This window comes from Protopterus annectens, chromosome 8.part1 (assembly GCF_019279795.1).
Source record: "Protopterus annectens isolate FY-2018-M chromosome 8.part1, PAN1.0, whole genome shotgun sequence".
Classification (NCBI taxonomy): Eukaryota; Metazoa; Chordata; order Ceratodontiformes; family Protopteridae; genus Protopterus; species Protopterus annectens.
In genome coordinates this window covers 372859610-372885329 of record NC_056742.1, presented here as the reverse complement: position 1 = coordinate 372885329, position 25720 = coordinate 372859610, and positions in this window count along the sequence as shown.

Below are 25720 nucleotides of genomic sequence, written 5' to 3'. Positions count from 1 at the left end.
TAATGCTTAAAATGTTCATTTTTTTATTGTTGTTCATTGTAAAATATATATTTTTTGTGGAGTTTTTCTGGTAGGGCTTCCACTGAAAATGGGTCTTCTGTCCAGTCAGACTTTCCCAGTAAACAAAAGGCAATAAATACATAAATAAAATCTAAGCTCACATGGTAAAAAAAAAATGGCAGAATGGCAGTTCAAAATAACGGAATCATACACGAGCAAAAATATAAAATGCACTCCATCACCACAGCTCAGAAACTCCAACACTGTAAACATGGCCATACCTTCAGGCACAATGTATAATATACCACACAACTAATACCACTTCTAAAGAATCCTGGCGTACCTTCCTTTACTATGTTTGCCAATCCCAAGATCTCTGCAGCATCCAAAAAAATAAGTAAACTAACATAACAGAGACAAAACACCTGATCTACTTAGCAAACAGCAAACTTACACATAACTCTGATCTCCTGCAGAAAATGAACACATAACAATGATTTCCCACAGCAAACTAATACATAACATTGCTTACCTTGACATTCAGCAACAAAGAAATCATAAATATGGTGCTATTTCACACTTAATGCCCTGCATACAATTAATAAAACCATACACACTACACAAAAAAGTACACATAAAATGCTTTCACTTTCCATATTGAAACAGTGAAAATAAAATGCAGCAAAACACGACTGAAATACATACTCTAAAAAAACTAAAATAAAATGTTAAAATGAGGGAGCTCTGCCCCTACTGCTTAAATAAAGTGTTAACATAAGAGGACTTTGCCCCCAAATCTACAAGTTTAAATATGCCAACTCCGTGGTCACACAACAATGTCAATAGTGAAAGACCGTATTTAAATGCTTCAATTGACAAAACAAAAGTTGAACGTAGCACAAATCAGTGGAACAATTAGTCAGCAAAGCACTCAGAACAACTGTTTGACAAACAGCCAGCAACTTTTTCTATACATATGTGCATTTGCATTTTGTTGACCAAGGTAACCCTGATTGCTGGCTGCCTAGTTGAAGAAACAACACCATAGAAGCATCGTATAAAGTTTGGAAGTACAATTTTGAAAACAAAGTGAGTCATAATTTCTTGTTCAGTAATTAAAACCAAATCACGGTAACACATCTGAAAGAACTAGCAAACTGAAAAAAGTCAGATTTATAGAAAAAAGAGGTGTTTTTTAATGTGAATAGCATTAAGCATGTGAAAAGAAGCAAAAAGCAGTCGAACAGGTAAAGATAGTAAAGGGGTAGTTGAAAGTGGAATGAAGCAACAAATGTAATTAGTAGAAATGTTGAGTTGACTGAGAGTGTTGTAGCAAAAAAAGAGAAATGCAATATGGGAAAGATGGTGAAAATAAGGAAAAGTTAACTATGAGTGTAGGTGATTAAGACTGATGGGTGTTAGACATCTAGTCGTTTGGAATCTTGCATATCTTTTTGAAGGTGGCAAGATTGTTGTTTTCTCTTAGTTCAGACATTAATGTGTTATGTTTGACTCCCTTTTGAAAGGTTGGCATTTGAAATGCCGAGTGCCAACAAGTTAAAAAAAAAAAAGAATGAAAACACAGGAGAAAACTGAATCTCAAAAAAATTGTTCTTCTCCCTTAAAATTCTTTTTGCAGGGGTGCAAGCCCCCCCCCTACACACCTCATGTAATGAGCAAGCCCCCCCCACACCCCCTGAACTGTATATACCAACTCTGAGATTGCCATACCTCAGAGAAAAGGGAATATTCTAAGAAATGGCATCTCAGTCTTACGATATATGTCTGTTCTTTCAGCCATTCAGTCTCCGTATTTTGGGACTCGATCTTGGCATTTCAGATGTCTACTGTTCTGTTTGTTTACTAGTAAACTTCTAGGAGTACAGTCCCTATTTTAGTACAGGTTTGCATTTCAGAAGACCATCAAGGAGCCTAACACAATTCCCACTTGCCCCAAAGCACTATCTGATTGACTGAGTTGTTCAAGGTCACTCAGTAGGCAATTGAAGTCTGAGGGAATCAAACCCTGTACCACAGGAGTAGATTGTTATCAGCCTTAATCCTCTGTGCTAATTGCCAGACTGTTCAGTAAACATACATATGTGTAGAACTATAAGCATGTACATGTACTAGTCGAATATGCAAATCCATGGAATGAATGATTGTGGAAATGATCAACATAGACATAGGTAACCTTCAGACACCAGACCCAAACCAGTTTGGCTTTGTCAAGGGAACCTGGTTAACTTCTTTGGGAAGGTCATCAAGGCAATGGATGAGGGGAAAACTGTGCATAAAGCCTACCTGGACAGGGCTAAGGTGTTTGATACAATACCACACTTGAGTATAATTGACAAACTCACCGAATTGGGCATAAACACCTACATAATTTGCTGGATTGCCAGCTGGCTCACAGACAGGACCCAGGAAGTCAGGATTGGTGATACCACCTTCACTAAGAGACTGGTCACAAGCGGAGTACCTCAGAGCTCCATGCTCGGACCAATCCTATTTGGCATCTACTCCTCAGAGGCAAAAGTTAATGTCAAGGGCCTTTGGCTGACCAAGTTCTTAGATGACTGCAAATTGTGAGCTATCATAGATTTCCCCCATCTCACAATCATCTTACTACATGGTCTAACACAGACAAATGATGGGTGCCAAAATCACAGACTATAACTCAATGCCATGAAATACATTCTAGTGCCTTTTGGGAAAAATCAAACCCAGGGTAATTACTCATAGGTTCATAGATAGATTCATTGATCGGTACTTGGCTAACTGCCCTTATGGGCCATTTTAAGCCTAGCCAATGAACCCATGTGAGAACCATACCCTGTACCTTGTGTCTATAAGTCAAATATCTTAACCATTATGCCAACCTCCCCCGCCATTGATAAGACAGCCCTAAGTGTTGACCCAGTAGTCAGGCATCTGGGAACATATGTAGACAGCAATCTGGCCTTTGACCAACATGTGGCCAAGGTAGTAAGAAAATCATTTTATGTTGCCCAACTTATAAGGAAGAGCATGGCATCCAGGTCCAAGAAAGTCATAGTGCCACTTTATTTGGCCCTTATCAGACCAATCATTGAGTAGAATGCCCCCTTCAGCATTTACCTGGAAAGGCATATGCAACAGTCAGAATGCCCACAAAATTTCCTTACCAGGAGAATCCAGGGTATAAACACATTGCCCTATATGAATTGCCTTAAATCCCTATCTCTGTACTCTTTCTCCTACAGGTGACTGAGAGGTGATCTATCTCTGGCATACAAGACATCCTCAGATTCAGCTGTGATGGACCTTTTGCTCATCTGCAAAATGCACAGCATTAGACTCTCTAGATCCAAGGATTTAAATTTTGATTGTGAGATAAATAATACATGTTGGCAAGACAGATATGTATCTCTGAGGATACTCATGCTCTGGTACAGGCTTCCCATCCTTGTGAAGAAGAGTCCATCCCTAACCCTAGTTAAACATAACCTTGAACAATGGATATGAAACTGGAAATTCACCCCAAGTCTAGCCTCCATGTCACTGATCAACAGGGGCAGACAGTAATGCCCAAACTAACATACCTCTCCTAATAAACACCCATGATTCATAGGGACACAACTGGGTTAGATTGCACTGCTAGGCTTATAAAGGCCTTGGTAGTCATTAGCCCCATATATAACTATGAACCTATGCTGGAAGTGATACTTGTGCACAGAATATACTACCACTGTACCTTAGAGAACTTTGGTAACTGTGCTGCCACAGAGGTGCCAAACAGCTTCTGTCTGACTACTGCAGCTCTGTAAGTGGACAAATGCAGTTTAAATGGCAACTTTTGCAATCAGCATAACTGATTCGGAACAGTCTTAACACTAATATTTATTGTGTAGATTATTTGCATAAGTACTTAGAATAACCTGCAATTTTAATGGGTAATAAAATATCGACTGTAGAGCCTTGCTATTCTCTGACTGCCAGTATGAATACATTTCCCATGTATTTTATGTAGACCAGTTCTACACAGCACATTCTCTGCCTTCGAGTGTCACCCTTAGTTATCTTAGCTTCCATTTCTACTAAAGCAGTAGCAGCCTGCTATTGGTGTCCTACATCATTTGATTAAGTGAATCAGCAGAGCGTATACATTTATTTATATGGCTCTAGGAACACTGCTTGTTATACAGCTTAATAATCATATAGCTCACAGAGCATATGCATGTGTGTGTGTGTGTGTGTGTGTGTGTGTGTGTGTGTGTGTGTGTGTGTGTGTGTGTGTGTGTGTGTGTCTGAAATTTCAAAAGGGGGCAACAGATGCCTCTAGTTTCTGTAAATGTGCTCCTTGTCATTTCAATGCCACTCACACTGGCATGGACATCAGAAACATTCCAATATTCTTTGTTAAATTTTATATATTCTGACATAATAATCCATTTTGAAACACAGGCAATACTACGTGCATGTAAACCTCACTAACTGAAAATGCATTGTAGACAAATTCTGTGGGCTTACTAATTAATTAGCTTTAAAGTTTGCCCCTGACTTTTGTCCTTGTTATTAGTTCATAAGCTAGGCATAGAAATGAGTGTGCAGTTATATATGTCAACATTTTTTCTTATATAAATGCAACTGTATACCCCCTTCCTCATCCGTTCATTGTTGCATATCTCACCCACCCTTTTCCATTTTTCATTGCATGAACCATTGCTAATAATATCTGGATCTGTATGCTGAGTTAGCCAAAATGTCATTAAATAGATAAAATAAAATGAACCGTGAAATTAATAGGCACTCAGTGCTAATAACTATCTCAGTAAAAATAGTAAGTGTTATTGTAAATTGTAATTAGATCTGTAGTCTAGCAAATCCTCTCAGTTAAGTTCATCTAATTTTCAAAAACATTCTGAGGGTGAAACAAATATTGCATCTTTGTTAAAAGTGATGCATAAAAAAGCTATATAGTAAGTAGTACATCTTCACAAATTAAACTGCAAGGCATCCTAACAAACGAAGAAAGGAAGTCTAAAGTCAAATCTTTGAAGCCGCAACTCTGAAAGCTCATTATGTGACATTACCATTCTTAGGAGAATAACAGTGGTCATACTCAGTAAAATGATCTAATATGCCAGTATATTCTTGAAAGTAAAAGATAAAAGAATGTTGTACAAAAGTCATACGTTAGAATAAATTTAGTTTGCATACATTTTATTTGAGAACTGGTTAAATGAGCATGCTATTTAAGTGATAATCTTAAGTAGACTTGTTTTCTCCCTCTTAATTACAGTGCAAATGAGAATCCACTTCAGTGGTTGATGCTTCAGGGTAGGAAGTTCTGATATCCATGACTTAATGCTTAACACCTACTATAGATTTATGAAAAAAATATCAGATTCAGTTGTGTAACCATTTAAAAATGTACAAAGCACTGAAACTAAGTTTCATATCTATAATTACCAGTATGCAGAGCAGCAGACGTGTTTAACTCTCCATTTGCTGTTCATCCATTCTGACAGTATCCCATAATATTATTTCTACTGCTGACCAAGAAAAGATTGTGAAAACTCATAGCAGTCCAGTATCAATCCTGAGTTCAAAAGCCTTTGAATTCAACATGACACAATGTCGGGCTTGATATGATTGGCACACCTAGGATAACATGTTTTGCAGAGCACCAGAATGATAAAACCCCAAGGAAGTAATAAAAAAAAATACAGAAAACATGTTTTTTCTGTTGACAAGAATATCTGTAGTGTGGTCTGCCTCATTAAAGTAAAGTAAAATCTTTATCTCATAAAACCACTGATAGATAACTCTCACAATGAAAGATGTGTAAAAGAGCATAGGACAAGAAATTTTGTAAGGTAATGAGCTAATAGATATTTTTCAGTGCTTAACCACCCAATAATATATTTTATGTGGATGAAAGGAATTTTTGTTTATTTTATTATTTTATCTTCGGAGAGGTTTCTAGACTATTCTACATACCAAAAACACAGAAACTGGTTGAAGAGAAAAAAAGTAAAATAAATAATTTCAAATTTTTTAATGTGAAAATGTAGTTTTGTGTCATAGAGGGATAGAGCCTTACCTACAACCCTGATGACCTGAGGTTAAGTAGCAGCTCAGAAATTGGAGGAGCTGGGCAGAGGAGTGAAAATGACCAGCTTTTTGTCAACTTACCCACCTCATGAGGGAGGGATGGCTTCTACCTGAAATTTGGCAGTTCTCTAGTGACAGCAGCACTGCTATAATTGCATAGAAGGGGGTCCTGGAGATAAATGAAGCTGCATGCAGTGATGCAAGCAATACCAATAGCTTCATCCAGTGAGGGTGTACAAACTAATCCCCTGACATGCAGGACAGCACATTGTAATATGACTGGCTGCATTGATCTATCTCCCCTTCCCAGACAGCCAATGGAGATGCCCCAGTCTAGTACAGATAGTACTGGGGACCCTAAAATAAAAAGGAAACAATGGAGCACATACTGACCAGTTAATAGCCAGCTGAAGGGCATCAAAGGGATTCAAAAAAGCTACAAGCTTCTTACCACTGGAAGATGAATGGCCTTCTTCAGAATAGGTCTTTTCTGCCTATTGTTTAGTAACATTTTCAGGAATTCACAACTGCATGGTTAGTTCGGTCACAGTGAGGTGTGTACTTTAGTAACCACATCACTCTTCTGACTGAATAGCTAAAGTGCCCATCCACATGAACTCTGGAGTATTTATCATGCATTACCTTACATCCGGTCATGCTAACTGATTCACTATGAAAGCCAGAAATCAGACTACCAGCAAACATACTGTGCTTCCTGAATGCACACCTAATGATTGTTTGGGAAAAATCACTAAAACATTGTTTTGCAAGTGGGTAAGCATATATGCAGGGGAGTTTGCCCCTCCACACCCCCTTATTTATGCATCTTAACTTCATTATCAGGCAATATTGGGGGAAACAGAAAACACCCATTAACTGTGAAAATTGGCTCACACAACTGTAATCTCACATTAGAGCAAAAACAATGCAAAAACACTGGGGGAGCTGATGCTTCAGGGAGTCTACTTCGGTGCTATGTTCACAGGTGATCTACATTCATGCAGATATAGATCTTCCCTGCTAACACCGAAAATTTTCTCCACCTAAAAGTTGTGAGCATGAATCTGAATGCCACTATCAGTTTTTTCCTGCATGCAAAATCAACTAAGTACAGAAAGTTCATCTTTTGGATACAGGCTGCATGCTGTTCAAATTCTAAACAGGTGTGGTTTGAAACTGGCACCACTGAAAAGTTGTTATTGCAAAGCTGGCTTTGGTTTTAAAGGAGCAGTTAGTATGGCTACTGATACAGGACATCTTGATGTCCTCAGTAATGACTTGGGTGTGCCCTATGTGTACATTTTGGCTTTCACAGTTTTTGTTACAACTGATACCAGTGAACCCATGTTAGGTGGTCTAACAAATGACAAGACAGAGGCTTGCATCTGCATAGGCAGACAGTTTTGGGATTTTACATTGTGATGACAGGTGTGATGGAGAGATCACTATGTCACCACTTCAGATACACCAGGCAGATACACACATTAGGGTTGTGATTCATGCAGACATGTCATTCTAGGGAAATAGAACCTGTACTCCCTTTTGGTAGTGTAATCAGGCCAGCTGTCCTATCCCCTTTTGACTGATCCTTAGAAAAGACTTCAGTGATGCTGACTAAAAACAAGGTGATTGGACAGCATTATTTTGTTTTATGCTAAAAATGGGGTGACCTTTTCTATTATTTTGGCTAAACATCTTCTCAGATGTCAGGGGCTACTTAGTTTTCTTTTTGTAGCCCACTCTACTATGTCAGAAGCTGCTTCATGAGATCTAACTTTTATTTCATATCCAAAATTAATTTTTAAGTTTTTGCTTCCAAGATGGCTGCACATTGGATTCTGCCTCTCCCAATCTGAAAACAGAAACTTAGCAAAGAAGGCTAATGGACCTAGATTCTGGGTAAATTTTAGTAATTGGCTAGTAAGTACACTGCCTGGATGCCAGGGAAAAGGAAAGATAAAGAGTCTGGAGGGAAAGCATCTACAAAAGGTAGGAAAGAAGCACAGACTGAGAGGAGTACTGCAGTGGCTCAGCAAGAGGCACTGCACATTCCAGACATGACTTCCAGTGAACTAGATGAGAGTATGAAGCAGCTGCACACAGACCTGGTTAAAATAAATAAAACACTGAAGGAGTATATGAGCACACACAATAAAAAGCTGGAAGAAGCTTTAAACAGATATTCAGCTAAGGTGACAGAACTGCAAAATTCAAGAGGTTGAAATGAAGAAAAGGCTGGCTCAATATGAGACTGCACAAGAAGAGATTATTCTAAAAATAATATAATTAGAGGGCAGACAGCGTAGGGAAAACCTGAGATTTTATGGTGTACCATAGAAGTTGGAAGGAACAGACTGTATTAAGTTTATGAAAGCACAAATAAGCAAATGGACTGGTATTCTACAACAGGAACTGTTAATTGAAAGGGCACACCATGTGTATGTTCCAAATCTGGTTACTAAAAACAACCTAGAACTTTTATAGTAAAAATGCAGTCTTAAAGACAGAAGGAGCTGATTTTGACAAAACTGTGGCAGAAAGATAAAGTGCTAAAAGTTAGAGAAGCAGAGTGTTTATGAAAAATGATTACTCAGTGCACACCAGGCAGATATTGGATAAATATATTCCATTATTTAAGGAATGTTGAAAAGCAGACATGGGATTCAAATTGCTGTACTCAGCCATCTTCAAAGTGTTTTTCCCTGGTGGGGCAAAATCATTTTTTGATGAAGTGCATGCTAAGGAGTAAATACAAAAGTTTGTACAACAAAGGGTGAGCTGTGAATCAGAAGGAGGTTCTGCTTCATGTTCTTCTGCTGCTAAGGACTACAAAGAAACTGAGCCCATGAAATCTTTTCCACTGTTTCAATTGCCTGAGAGAAGGAAGAAAACATAAGAATCAACTAGAAGAATCTGTAATATGTTGGAAATGAAACAAAGACAGGATTTGAGAGATGGAGATGAACAAGATTAAAGCTAGTAACTTGGAAATTGACAACTCTGGCATGATAAAGCAATAATTGTATTTGTGAAACATGACAGAAGAGGAAAATCTGAAAATATTGGACTTCCTTGGACTTTAATTAAACTTGTAGAGAACTTTAACACATATACCCTGCTTCGTGTTATTGATGTTATTAAACTTGTGGAGAACTTTAAAGCATATACCTTGCTCCATGTTATTAATGTTCAGAGAATAAAATCAGTAACTTATAGACAAATGTGGGATTACAAAGCAATACTTATACTTGTGAAATATAGCAAGATAAGAGGATTTGGAAATATTGAATTTTTGTTGACTTTGCTAAATTTAAAGGGGACTCTAATGCATATGCCTGACATTATGTCATTAAGCTTTGGTGAACTACTTTGAAGAGAGAAGGAGGAGGGAGAAAGTTATCTATAAGTAAAACTATTTTTTTTCTGTTAATGGTAATGTTTAAATGTTGCATGGTTTTCTTAGCAAGCTATGAAGTAAACCTTTTTCAGTTCTTTTTTTTAATATAATGGAGATATTAATATAAATGTGTGTTTTTTTTCTTTTTCTCCCTTCTTCTCTCTTTTTACCTGTTCAGTTTTAAGAAATGTAGGCACTCCAAAGTGAGAATAAAAAGGGAGAAAGGAAGGATCTGGTTGAGAGAGCATGGCAAAAGAAAAATGAGTGTGCTTTTTCTCATGCTTGCATAAGGAAATGATTCAGTTAACTCTGGGATTTATCAAGCAACACGTTTATTACAAAACATATAAATGGAAAAGAATTACTGAATATTATAAAGCTTTTTTTTCTGGTAAACAAGGTATCTTTAGCAGCTTGTGTCTTTTTTGCATGTCACCAGAAGACAATCTGATAAAGAGAAATGGCTTGGAGAAAATGTTTACTGAAAGCATGCAAGTGTTTTCTTAGCTGGGACAGCTTTCAAAGATAAGATAAAAATCAGATAGCCTTTACTAAAAGCACAAGGCTGTATTATGCATCTTAGCATGAATGACCTTTTTCTTTGGGTGTCTCTAGCCTGTGGGTGTTGCTATCATTTTAGAAGGTTTGTTCTTATTATGTACATAATTTTGCGTGTTATTATTAAGTTATTAGGTTTTAGGGGGTATGGTGGGTATATTTTTGTTTGAGGGTTTTCAATAAAACAAAGAAAAAAATCGTGCACGATGTTATATAGGTTCAAATGGAGATGACAAGAAACAATTGTATAAATGATTAACCTCCCAAATGGTGCATGCAATAGCGAACAGATTTTACTGAATGCCTTGATTGAAATAGTCCTTACTAACAATGTCATGATGTTCAATAATTCCTTTTATATACAACAGTGGGGGGTAGCCATGGGCACCCCCTGCGCCAACACTTATGCTAATTTGGTTGTATATAAATGGGAAACCACATGTCTCTTTACACATCCTGAATATCACAAAATATTGGCGTATTTCAGATTTGTAGATGATATACTTTTAATTTGGGATGGAACACCTGAGGAACTTCATACTTTTATTAATGATTTGGAAAAAACGACAGACTTCCTTAGATTCTCTATGGAATATTCATATTCCAATGTTAATTTTTTAGACTTGAACATCAGAAAAGAAAATAAAGGAAAATTAGTCACGTCTCTATACAGGAAAGAGTGTTGGAAAAACACACTGTTAGAATATAACAGTATGCATCCCAGATTTACATTTACTAATATCTTGAAAGGACAGTTTACAAGGATAAGTAGGATCTGTCAGGATGAAATTGAATGTAATGTTGAATTTCACAAGTTAGAACAGCTATTTTTAGATAGAGGCTACAACTCTCAAACTGTAGCTTATATGAAAGAAAGGTTTATCAGTGACCCCAGTTATAAACCAAGAGTAACAGATGATTATAAGTTTAGAAATAAATGTAAATTTCAAGAACAAAATAAACAGAATCAAGTAAGATGTATAATTAGTTACACAAGTGACAACAAGTACATAACTGACGTCATCAGTAAGAACTGGTCAATTTTAATTACTAATGAAGAAATAAGAAATTTAATAGGAAATAGACCCTCTTATACATACAAAAATACAAAGAATCTAAAAAGAATTCTATGTAATGAGAAAGTTAATGAACTGAGTAATAACAGGGGAACTACAGGTACTGTTCCTTGTGGAAGGTGTAGTTCATGCAAATGGATTTCCAGTAATAATAAGTTTCTACATCCTGAGTTATTATTTGAACTTGACATCAGCTGTTCAGCCAGTTGTGATGATACCAATGTGATTTATCTGGCTACGTGTGAATTATGCCCTGCGTTTTATGTGGGCATGACAACTAGAAGGCTTAGAGATAGGATACAAGAACATTTATACGCTATAAAGAAAATTGACCCTAAAAATGCGTTATCCAAACATATCTCTGAATATCCAGACCATAAGTTTACATTTAGAGTTTTACAAAAAAGAATTATAAATCCACGAAGAGGTGACAACTTTAATGATTTGGAGAGCCTAGAATTAGACTGGATTTTTAGGGTTCGAGCACAACAATATCCAGGTCTCAACAGCTATGTCAGTATCAGATCTCATTTGAAGAGACGAAAATATCATTGACTTTACTCATAACTCAGTTAATCGGAACATATAGATGAAGTCTATAATAGTGGAATATTAGAAAGGATGTTATATAATAATTAGTATAACTATTTTTATGCATAAAAATTTTTTAGATTAGTTATTGTATAGATCTATGTATATGATGATTTTGAGCTATGATTTTATGATTGATTATTACATATATTGACTAGTTAAACATGTCTACCTATGTTATGTTATCGTATGTCTTTTGACACATTAACATATATATATAAGTGATAGTGAAGTTAGGTTATGTTATTTTCGAGTATGTTGATCATTTGATGTTAGTTCATTCTCTATATATTGCATATAAAACACACAATATATAGATAGATGCATATTTATTATTACATATTTATTACTTACATATTTATTGATTCATTTATTTATCTATTTATTTATATATGTATATATTTATAACAGGCTGTTTTAACTATTTTTAACTATTTTTAATTATTTATAGCCGTTCCAGGTTTTATGTAATGTTTTAATACAATATATATATCTATTTTTTCATTGTTAATGGCCATTGTTTATGGTGTTTTATGGCTATTTAGAGATGTTGTATGTTTGTTTGATTATTGGTAACCTAGTGATGACACCGGTTAGTTCTCTGTAAATGCCTAAGGAAATATGAACTATTTAGATGTACCTTTACTATATCCACAGTTTTCTTATGAATTGATGGTTGCACAGTATATAAAAGTTATATTAAATATATTTAGTTATTTAATATTATTTTATATTATTATACAGAGTGCTGATAGAATGAATATGAGGATATGGTGACCTTTCCTTCTCTTTTTTCACCTTTTCATGTTTGTAAATATTTTGCAAGTTGTTTCAGCACTAATACTGTGATATGGTGAATTGTAGCTTTAAATGAAACAGATTATATACTTGAATAATTGAACTAATTAACTCATTAAACAATTATGTTTTTGATATATAAAGTGCACAATTCTACCAAGATTTTAAACCTATCTGAAGAAGCGTGCATTGGAAGCACGCGAAAGCGCTTATTCCTGTATTCCTGTGGATTTTATGTGTAATAAAACTCGTTGTACCATTCATGGTGTTGATCTACTTCTTCTCTGTTTATGAAGTAAACCTTTTTCAGTTCTTTTTTTTAATATAATGGAGATATTAATATAAATGTGTTTTTTTTTTCTTTTTCTCCCTTCTTCTCTCTTTTTACCTGTTCAGTTTTAAGAAATGTAGGCACTCCAAAGTGAGAATAAAAAGGGAGAAAGGAAGGATCTGGTTGAGAGAGCATGGCAAAGGAAAAATGAGTGTGCTTTTTCTCATGCTTGCATAAGGAAATGATTCAGTTAACTCTGGGATTTATAAAGCAACACGTTTATTACAAAACATATAAATGGAAAAGAATTACTGAATATTATAAAGCTTTTTTTTCTGGTAAACAAGGTATCTTTAGCAGCGTTTGTCTTTTTTGCATGTCACCAGAAGACAATCTGATAAAGAGAAATGGCTTGGAGAAAATGTTTACTGAAAGCATGCAAGTGTTTTCTTAGCTGGGACAGCTTTCAAAGATAAGATAAAAATCAGATAGCCTTTACTAAAAGCACAAGGCTGTATTATGCATCTTAGCATGAATGACCTTTTTCTTTGGGTGTCTCTAGCCTGTGGGTGTTGCTATCATTTTAGAAGGTTTGTTCTTATTATGTACATAATTTTGCGTGTTATTATTAAGTTATTAGGTTTTAGGGGGTATGGTGGGTATATTTTTGTTTGAGGGTTTTCAATAAAACAAAGAAAAAAATCGTGCACGATGTTATATAGGTTCAAATGAAGATGACAAGAAACAATTGTATAAATGATTAACCTCCCAAATGGTGCATGCAATGAATACAAAAGCTGGAATCACACATTTAACAATAAAGCTGTTATACATAAATGGGGGGAAGAATAATCCATCAAGAACATGATTCTTTCTATAATGTGTTTAAACATTAATGGTCTCACAGATAAATACAAAAAAAAAAGAGTAGTGAATTATATTAAAAAATGTAGAGTGCAAGTAGCTATGCTCCAGGAGACATACTTGGAAAGACCTAAACATGTGAATTTGATAAATAAAGGTTTTTGGGATGGTTATTCAGCAGAATATATGGGCAAAGGAAGACAGGAGGACTTATATTAATTTCAAGAGGAGCTCCAGTAGTAATAGAAGAAAATAAAAAAAAACAATAATGGTACATTTATAGTATTAAGGGGCAAGGGGCGGCCCCGGTGGTGCAGCGGTTAGCATTGTCACCTCACAGCAAGCGGTTCTCTGGTTCAATCCTCGGCTGGGGTGCCTTCTGTGCGGAGTCTGCATGTCCTCCCTGTGGTCGTGTGGGTTTCTTCCAGGTGCTCCGGTTTCCTCCCACATCCCAAAGACATGCTGTAGGTGGATTGGATATTCTAAATTGGCCCTAGGCATGAGTGCATGCGTGTGTGTGCCTTCTGTGGAAGGTTGGGTGCCGGGCTGGCAACTCGACACTGTAAAACTCCACTGCCAATCATGAGCGGGCAGGTGATCTGCTGTGGCGACCCCTAACTGGGAAAAGCCGAAAAGAGAAGAAGAAGAAGAAGGGGCAACTGGAAAGGGAGGAGGATTACACTGGCATGTATTTATATTCCACTGAAAACTGCTATAATAGAGTTTAAGAAAATTCTGGGAGAAATAGTCAGCTTTCAGCAAGGAATATTACTTATAAGTGGGGACTGCAATTTGATTTGCAAAAGTGAAGATGTGTCTGGGGGACCCAGAAAGGAAAATATAACAAAGAAGGGTAGATTTTTTAAAAAAAAAATATGAAAACATTTGGCAAGGAAGATGTGAATTCAGTGCTATGAGTTTGGAGTGAATTTACATATTATTCTCCAAGATACAAAAAAACTGGGCTGGGCTAGACAGAATATACATTTCACAAGAACATGCACATTTAATTGAAGGTCTTGATACACACCCAATAACTATTTCAGATCATGTACCAATAACAACTAAAATAAAAACACAGAATAATGAAATAAAAATGAGAGACTAGTGCTTTTCGACCTATCTGTTAAAAAGAGAGGAATTTAAGGAATGGGCAGTGGAAATTATTCAGGAGCTATTACAGATGATAGAAATTTCTTCTGAAATGTAGCTAGGGAGTAGAATAAAATTAAAGTAGAATTTAAAAATAGGGTGGAAATAAAAGAAAGGGAAATATGGGTAAGAAGTAACAAGAATTACTTAGATGAACTGACAAGTGTTAAAGTATTGCAAAATAGGGGGAATCTCAAAGAACAAGAACAGGAGCAACTGTAGACTAAACAGAAAGTAACAGGGTACCTCGATAATATGCATGAGTTTAGAAAGATTGCTGTTAAGCAACTGTTTTTTGATAACAACTACAGCACAAAAAACATTTAGCGCAACAGTTCAAGCAACAGAAACTAGAAAGGGCTGTCACCAAACTTAGGGAGCCTACAACAAGGAAGGTAACAAGAAATCCTGCAGTGGTATTAGAAATACTTCAAAACTTCTATGAAAGTCTATAAAGCAGAGAAATATGAAAATCAAGAAAAGGTACAATTGGAAATGTTTATGGAAGAATTAAATATGCCGAGGCTAGCGGTAAAGGAGGTTCAATTACTACCAGTTACGATAGTAGGAGAGGAGATACAAATGGTGATGTATAACCAATCTACAGGAAAGTCCCCAGGAACAGATGGTATTCCTATGGAAGTTTGGAAGCTAAGTGGGAAAAACTGATAAAGATCTGGATGGCTTTAACAGTATTTTAACAGGAGAAGAAGTACCAACATCCTGGAAGAAAGTGGTAGTAGCTGTAATACCTAAAGAGGGTAAAGATCCATCAGATCCAGCTTCGTACTGGCCAATTTGAATACTAAATCATGATTATAAAGGTTTATATCTATAATGGCAAAAGTGATTACCAAACTTGATAGATAATGGATCAATGTGGTTTTGTGGAGGGGAGGCAAACTTCTGACAACATTAACAGAACAGTGATGATCCAGTGGGAAACAGAATGTAAGAAAATACCACTGTTTTGGTAGGTCTTGATGCAGAGAAAGCATTTGACAGAGTAAGCTGGGACTTTACGAGCAGGGCAATGGAAGCATTTGCATTCCCTGATAAAATGATAACGTTGATTAAGAGGATATATGAGGGATCAGAGCAGAGAAACTAGGCAGGGGTGTCCTCTCTCCCCTTTGTTGTTTGCATTATATTTAGAGCCATTGGCAAAGAAAATAAGGTACTCAGAAATGCAAAGATATACTTGGTATGGTACTCGAGAAGCTGGCTCTATTTGCAGATGACATTATTTTATACCTTACAAAACCAGAAAGGGACATTACAGTGATGTGGAACATACTGAGACAGTTTTAAACTTTTTCAGGATACAAATTTAATGAAACCAAACAAAAGCAATAGCAGCAAATTATGTCCCCACATACAAATTGGTTCAACAATATCCATATTTATGGAGACATGATAAAATGAAGTATTTATAAGTATGGATTAGAAATAACACCAATGTGGCAGCTAAGTATATGTGGGAAGAGACCAAACAAAAGATAATACAAAAACTGAGAAAATGGAAGCTCTGTCATGTGGCTATCGATAGTAAAATACAAGCAGTTAAAATGTTTTTAGTCCCGTTACTCTTATACACAGCTCGGGTATATTTTTATCAACCAGAAGAGAAGTTGTGGATAGTAATTAATGAAGAGCTGAAGGATTTTATCTGTGAAGGGAAGACTTCAAGAGTCAAGTGGGATAAGCTTATTCTTCCAGTAGAACAGGGCAGATTGGGAATGCCTGATTTAAATGGGGTATTTCACAGCAACACAATTAAGGATTCTATACATAGCACAAGCAGAAAACTATAACTTAAAATGGAAAGAGATGATGGAGAAACAGGGGGGGGTTCAAGTAACAGGGAGAGATTGGGATTTTGGATGCAGACCTTAAGGAAAACAACAATAATCATACAGAATATTATATTCATAAAGTAGCAGAAGGTGTTCTAAGAATTAAGCCAATACGGGAATGGAGAAAGAAGATTCTGCTGACTGGGGTGACTGCAATTAGATATATAGACAATAGGCAAGAGGGGGCAGGAGTATATTGGAGACACTGGCAAAGGAACCAAGGTATTGGGAGCAAATAACTAGAGGGAGAAAGGTAATAGAATGGGAAGATGCCAAGAAATTATTTGGACTGCAGATCAGAGATTGTCTTCCGTATCAAGGACTGATATCAGAGTACAGGCAAAGAGAAAGAAATAGAGGGGTCCGAAATGAAAGATCAGCACTGGTAGAGTTCTTAGTAGAATCTAGACCAGAAGTTTCCATTAAAAAAGGAGTAATTAGTAGAGCATATACAATATTGCATGATAACTATAAGAATCAATCAGAAGAGGTTAGGAAGAATTGAGAAGAGAGAATAGATAATCAATTTACAAAGAAACAATGGGGGGATATATGTATGTCTCCCAAATATGCAACAAAATCTAGAAGATTTAGGATCTTTGCCTTGGAGTGTTTATGTAGATATCTTTATACCCCAAACAGGCTCCAAAGAATCTTTCCTCAGGTAGACAGCAAATGTTGCAGATGTGATATGGAAGAAAGAGGTAACTGGGAACATATTTTCTGGGAGTGTAATGAGTTGGCTGATTTTAAAGATTCCCTGCAGACTGCTCTGTCAGAGATGCAGGGTGAGCAAATTGGAGTGACTAGGGAAATTATTTTTTGAGCTATGATACAGAATCAGAATTGCCTAGATATAGTAAGGTCTTGTGGAGTCTAATTATGATGGCTGCCAAAAAAAGCAATAACTAGAAAATGGAAATCAAAGTCTAAACCAACTCTACTAGAAGTAAAAAAGATAGCAACAGAGATAAGACAACCAGAACTGGGATCTTTAGAAAAGGGTAAGAGTAAATTATACAGGGAAAAAATGGGAAATGTGGGACCACTACATGCAGAGGAGGAACAACGTTTAAAAGAAGGCAGGATCTGAATGAGCTGTGCAATGGTTAACTGACAATGACTGGATATATGGCATGGTTTGTAAGGGATAATGTTTGCAACTGAGACTGTGCCAATATGACTTATTTTCATTTATATAAATGTAAGATTGTATGTGTCACACATGATAATTTGATAAAGATGTTTCTTGTAAAAAAAAAATAATTTAAGTTTAGGCTGCAGTAATGATACAGTAACCCTACCAAAGGTAGAACAGCTATACAGTAACCTTAATAACGTCTGAGTTATGGTGCTGTAACCATTATAAAAGCTGAATAATGGCAAAGAAATCCTAATGCAGCCTGGATGGTAAAATTAATAAAAGTGGGATAATGATACCATAACCCTAACAAAGGCTGGACAGTGAGGATGCAACTCTAATAAAAGATGGACAATGATACAGCATCCAAATGGAATGCAGGTTAAACATACAATAGCCCTAATAAAGGTGGGATAATGGCACAGTTACCCTAAAAGACTGGATAATGGTGCAGTAGCCCTAATAAATATGGAATAATGGTACAGTAGCCCAAATAAGCACCAGACAATGGTACAATATTTATTTATTTATTTATTTTATTTTTATTGACATTTGTTAACCGGGTTGGTCCAGCTGGGTTTTTGGCCCATTTTCAGTGGACACCCAAGAAGAAAAGCTCCAATACAGATATATACAGACATAAAAAGGTAACAATTTCAATTGATATATGATGAGATATGAAAAAAAAAAGAAAAATAATAATACAAGTACACTACAGATACAGGTGAAAACATGCAAACTATTTACAATTATGTAAACTATATGTTTACAGATTAGAGATTTTGTACATATTTACATGCAGATTAATTGATCAGATGAGAGTTCAGTTCAGTTTGTAAGCCTTAGTTGAGGGATCACATTATTGAGGTGATGGAGGATAGTGAGGAGGGGGTAGCCCTTGGAGGGAGAGATGAGGTAAGGTTGGGGCTCTGCAAGGGCAGATTCTGGTGTTGAGTAGATGGAGTTTTAGTTTCTCCTTAAAGTGTGCTGGGTGAATGGTGGAGCTTATTTCGCGAGGAAGTTTGTTCCAGTTTTGGACTATTGAGTATGTATATAGGAGTTTGCCTACTGCTTTTTTTGGCTGGTAGGTGTTGAGAAGTTGCTGATTAGAGGTACGGAGAGTGCGAGAAGGTGTGTAGATGGAAATGAGGGAAGAAAGAGCTGGGCAAGATGAAGATTTGTAGAGAATGAAATGTAGCATTTGTAGTTGTGAAAGTAAAGTGGGGGGAATTCTAAATTAAATGTAGCATTTGTAGTTGTGAAAGTAACAAAGTGTCAGGGAATTCTAGCCATTGTAGGGATGTGAGAGGTAGACAGTGGTGGGATTTGTAAGGACAGTCTGTTATAAATCTAGTTATCTTATGATACATTTGTTGGAGTTTGTTTAAAGTTGTGGCTTGGATATTGGTGAAAATAGGGGCAGCATACAGAAAGGAGGGTAGGATGATGGCTTGAGCAAGGGAGAGTCTAGCATTTGGAGTTAGAAATTTCTTGTTACGATAAAGCAAGCCACGTTTAGTCTTTTTTATACATTGGAGGAGGTGTATATTAAATGTGAGTTCATCATCTATAATGACTCCTAAAAGTTTAGTATGAGCATCAGGATTAATAATTGTGTTATTTGAAGAGGTGATATAGAAGGAAGATTTGTGGTGAGTATGTGACTGAAGGAGGAATAGTAGGAGTTTGTTTTTTGGGGGGGTTAAGGATGAGTAGGTTTCCAGAGATCCACTGTTCAGTAGATGAGAAAGTATGTTGAGAGAGAGTATGGAGCTCAGAGATGTTGTCAGAGATGGAGATGAGGGTAGAATCATCTGCATATTGGATGAGGGAGGATTGTTTGCATGATGTGTGTAGGTCATTAGTGAAGATGTTAAAGAGGAGGGGACCTAGGATGGAGCCTTGGAGTACTCCTGTTGTGACAGATAGGAATGGAGAAGTGGAAGAGAGCCATTTGACAGACTGCTGCCTGGAGGATAAGTAACTGGAGAACCAGGTAAGGGTAGAAGCAGATAGATTGAGACTAGCAAGTTTAGATAGCAGCAGAAGATGAGAGACAGTATCAAAAGCTTTGGAAAGGTCTAGGAAGAGGCATGAGATAAGTTTATTGCTATCTAGGGCTTCTGCAATCGTATGGGTAAAGGATAGGAGGGCAGTAAGTACTTGTACTATGGTGGGGACGAAAACCATGTTAGGTAGGGGTGAGAACATTTTGTTGGAGTAGGTATTTTAGCAGTAGTGAGTGGATGCATTTTTCAAGTATTCTGGAGAGGGGGGATAGGATGGCTATGGGAGGGTAATTAGATGGATCAGTTGAGTTACCCCCTTTGTGTAGGGGAATAGTGAAAAAGGATTTCCAGAGGGTAGATACTGTAGATTCCTGAATGGACCTATTGATTAAGATAGACACTGGGTAAGCTATAGAGTCAGCAGCTAGTTTGAGGAAAGTGGGGGGTAGATTATCTGTAGATGGTGAGCAGGGTTTGAGCTTAAGTAGAAGAGATCGGATATAGGAAGTAGGAACAGGCTGTAGGGAGAAGGGATTATTGTTGGGTGGGTAGGAGGGGGTGTGTTGAGGAGTAGCATTACCAGTTGTGGATAAGAGTGACTGAATAGTATCAATAAAGTATTTATTGAGCAAGGTAGCTGTATCTAGAGAGGATGTATCTGGGTAGGGGGAGGGGTTTGAGGAGCATCCAGGAGAAAGAATTCTTTTAATGGTTGACCAGAATTTCTGAGGGATGGTTTTGCTATCAAGTAGAGTAGAGTTAAAGAAGGATTTTTTTTCAAAATTGGTTTGTTTCTTAGTAAGGTTTCTGAGATGTATATACTTGTGGAGCAGGGATAATTCTTTAGTTTTGGTCCAGGCTTTCCAAGTTTTATCTCTTTGGAGCATAAGTGACTTAGTCTCTTTGGAAAGCCAAGGAGCATAGTTAACTTTTATTCTAACCTTTCTAGAGGGAGTGAGGGAGTTGAGGGTATTTAGGAAGATACTGTTGAAACTATTTACTGCGTCATTTAAAGGGATTTGTTTCAGGAATGTCCAGTCAGTGGAAGAGAGAATTGTGTTGAATTGAGTTGAGTCAAAGTTAGAGAGTTTGCAGCAGTGTCTATAGTGGTTTGATTTGGGAGGTTGAGAGCTGTATCTAAGGACAAGGGTAGGTAGGTGGTCACTTAGTTGATCTGGTAGGGTAGTGGGGTTGTGATATAGCTTAGGTCTGTTGGTGAGTATCCAGTCAATTATAGAGTTAGAAGAGGTGTTTTTAGGGATTCTGGTGGGAGAAGTTATAAGTTGATGGTAACCGTGGAGATTAATACTGTTTTGTAGAGTTCATTTTTAGTTTTATCCAGTCTAGGTTGACATCTCCTAAGATAAGAGTTTCATAGGGAATATTGTGAGTAAACCAGTAAAGGATTTTCTCAAGGATTGGCAAGTTGTTTCCAGGAGGGATGTAGATGGAGGCAATAGCTATTTTTTTGTGTGAATTGAGGTGATAGTTAGCGAAAATGAGTTCAGCTGGTTGAAAGTCAGGGATGGGGCAGTAAAAGGTGTGAGGTTGAGATTATTACTGTGTACGATGGCTACACCACCCCCTTTTTTATGCAGTCTGCCTGCACGGTAGGTGTTATATCCTGGTGGGAGGATTTCATTGTTAGAGATGTGTGGCTTAAGCCAGGTTTCTGATAGACAGAGGATGTGAGGGGTTGTATGGGCTATCCAGGCATGGAACTCAGTAATTTTTAACCAAAGTGGAACAAAACAACAATAACTCTTAGAATAGCAAACGTAGATCCCCTGGACTCGAACCGTGAATCAGAAGCAAACTCGCCTGTTGCTTTTTGTCACACAACTTTATTCGATAACTGCCAGCACCACAAAGTACATCTAGTAAGAATGGTTGAGCGCTTTCATCTGCATTTACCAGATTTCTTCAGAACCATTTCCCCTAACATGTCACTTCCTTTATATACACAAATTTTTGGCGCCAAAAAGTTAATTACATAATTCGTTAAAAACAAAATTGTTAATTAAAAACAAAATCACTCAATTAACATTTGTTGAGAATAAAAATACAATAAAAAGTCACAAAAATATGTATATTAACCACTGTCATAAAATGTACTATATACTAGTACTAAAGTGCTTTTATACAGTGCATGATACATTTCATTATTGGGTCCCTTATACTATCTACCCTATGCTAAAATTTTGAATTTATAAATTCATAGTAAATATATATAAATAAGTAAAAATATATTGTGTGTTAATGTATAAAATATATATATAAAATGTACTCGGCTGATGAAATTTCCTTACTCTAACGCCAAAAAAGGCTTGATACTTATATGGTCATTAATACCCGGGGGGGATGTGGCATCTAAACATATCTGCCACTTACTTTCTAACCAAGCTAAATATATTTTCCAATTTCCTCCTCTGTCATTTACCTCTACCTGGTCTATAATAGCAAATTTAAAACTATGTTCACTTCCCTTTTCTATAATGTGTCTACTTAGAGCGTTCTTAGTATCTCCTTTCCTAATACTATACAGGTGCTCGTATATACGAGTTTTGAATTTCCTCTCAGTCTTTCCTATATAGTATACGTCGCATTTCTCACACTCAGCAATATACACAATACGCTGTATATTGCAATTATCCTTCTTAGGGTATACTACAGATTTCACAATATTCTTAAGTCTCATCCTACATTTTGTGTTAATATATTTACACTGACTACATGCACCACAACTCGTAGTGCCCTTCCTACTGTTTCCTGTGTAGGCCTTTTTCTTAGTCTCTATTATTCTTTTTAAATTCAAACCTGTTTTATATACTATAGAGGGTTTAGGTACCTAGTATGTTTCCAATAGGTACATTACTAGTAATTATGTCCCAATGTTTCTTTAAAATTTCTGTCATAATGTTGGTATAGGGGTTAAACCTGATGATGCATACTCTATTATCTCGGTCTATTTGGACTTTAGTACTCACCATACTGCCTGTACCCAGTAGTGGTACATATTTACTACCCATTCTTTCTTAACATAAGGCGTAATGTTGATCAACATATGTTTAGGGTAACCTCTATCTAAAAATAACTTAAAAGAGTATCTAATTCACTTTGCATAATCTCCTTAGTCGATGACATTCTGGCTATCCTTATGCATTGGCCTTTAACTACATTACGAAGATGTGGCCAGGATGACAACTGCTATAATGTATGTAGTCATTTGAAAACGTGGGTTTTCTGTATATTCTAGACTCAAACCCTTGTCCTGTAGTACTAATCCAAGTGTCCAGATATGCTATTCCCACTTTGTCATACTGGTAGGTAAATTTGAGGAATTTCGTGGTGTTATTAAGGTACTCTAAGAACTCTTGTATCTTCTCTTCTGGACCTTTCCATAAAATAAACATGTCGTCCAGGAACCTAGTGTATAATCCGATGTATTGGTAATATTCACTTGGGAAGATGTACTTGTTCTCCCACTCGAGCATAACCAAATTAGAAAAATGGGGCACAAGAAGCCCCCATTGCAACACCACGAGTTTGTTTATAGTGTTGACCCGAGTGGAAGATGTAGTTGTGGTCTAGGACCAGCCCCATCATATCCATGATGAGATTGATCCTGTCCCAACTACAACCTGAATACTTGGTCATGCTATTACAAAAATATTCAAGACCAATATCTGCGGTATACTGGAAAATAAATCTTTCACATCAACTGTGAGGAAAATCAAATTCTCCTGCCAAACTTCATCCGTTAGTTTGCTCAAAAATCCCATGAATCTTTTACTATGTGGTTAACTTTAGTATATATATGTTTCATCCAGTGGTCAATGGCTACCCTAACTTAAATGTTTTCGATTTGGAGCCAGATATAATAGGTCTAAAAGGTGGATGTTCCAGATTTTTATGTAATTTAGGTATTCCTATAATTTTAGATAATAATGGAAAGTCATTTTGAAAAATTCATATACTTCATTGGTTATTCTTCTATCTAATAAATACTCCTCTACAGCAAAATCTATCCTTCTATATCCTGTAATTATTTGGTTCAACGACACTTGTTCGTAGTTACCAGATTCATTTAGGATCTTCTGTATTTCCCTTAGATATTCTTTATTTTCAAAATCACAATCCCACCACCTTTATCTGGCTTCATTATTCTTATCTCATCATTCATAATGAGATTCTCTAAACATTTCCTTTCTTCAGTTAGTAAATTGTCCTTATTAGCTGTGGAATCTAACTTGTTATTCTTTATATTCCTGTGTAAAATGTGTAAATCTTTACAAACCATTTTCTCGTATAAAGCTATCTGCATTAGATACAGGAATGTACGTGCTTTTCTTAGTTAACTTGTTACAATTAGTGTTTCCTTTTCCCTCATTCTGGCCTTGATTGAACTGTATAGCAAGATTAAGTCTTCTACAGAATAATTTCACCTCTTTTATGGCATCAAAAATATCAAATTTAACTGTGGGTATGAATTTCATCCCTTGCTAAACAATGTAGTAATTTCGTAGTGACCTGAACTTGTGTATAGTTGTATACTTTGAACCCTTCAAAGCAATGTATGTTCGGATGCCTTACTGGATTTTCCTCAGGTATACTAATACTGGTACAAAAAGTAGATGCCTTCTCATTAATTCTGTTGTCTACAGGGGTGGGGGGTGCATGCTTCTGTACACTTTTCCACCACCTTCTCCGTCAATCATTCCATCTGTATTCTCTAATGATTGTATCCCCTTTGCCATCTTTTTGGTGCGGGTAAAATCTCCCCTTGAAAATTTTCTTCTTAGTTCAACCTATACTTTCTTCTTCTTCCTTTTGTTTCAACTACTTCAAATACCCTTCCCTTTCATCTGTATACTTAGGCCAGATGTCGCTCTTCCTGTCCTATACATTTCCAAATCTCGCTCTATTTTATTCATTTTTCTATGGTAAACATTATGCACTTTACTTTTGCATTAGTAAACTGTTTGGAATATAAATCATACCATTCAACAAAATCCACATCTTTTATAATAGATTCATTTAAACATTCTACTTCCTGTAGAAGGGCATTAATTTTTCTTCATTACATTTCAAAAGTGCTTTCATGCGAAAAGCCAAAATCATCGAACATTTTGTTAAACAATTGCTCAATTTTGAAGAATATTTTAAACCCAGTGGTAGTTTGAAAAACCTCAAACCTTTTGGTACCACTTGTAATTGAATACATTTTCAAGATATGCATTGTCCACTTTTACACTTTTAAGTTGTATTAGTTTTTTACCCAATAAATAAATTCTGGATTTCACATCATTAGTAACATTTTCCTCACATTCATATGCTTTTTGCCTGTATTCACTTGTATTTCTCCCCCCAAAATTATCTTCATCAGCTAAAAATTCATTTAGTACTTTAGATACATTTAACACACGTTCGATAATCCCTTTTCTGAATACCTTCGGTTTAGGACTAGATATCTTATCTAAGTTTACAGTACCTTTGTTTTGCTATTTGCCTTCTTGGCAATAGCTGAATATGTCCGTACTGGAGCACGCTGCTCTTTAGGGCGTGCCCCCATTCTCATATTCTCACTGTTAGTGTGAAATAAGCTGAAATCAAACGTAAAATCAGCTTCAATTGATATGTCCCTGTTTTCATCTCCTATATCCAAATCGTGTATTTTAGTCCCTTCACCTTGTCCGTTAGGGATATCACTAGCTTCACTGGTAACCTCCACCAACACCGCTTCCACTTGCGATGTCTCCGCGTTGGCTTGAATACTTTGAATAGTTTTGCTGGTTCCACACCAGCTGTTACAGCCGGTGAGCTTCTGCACAAGTTCAAGGAGCCTGTTAACGTCTCCTTGTAATGACGTCACTTCCGACCGTAGTGTAGAGTACTCTTCACGACTCAA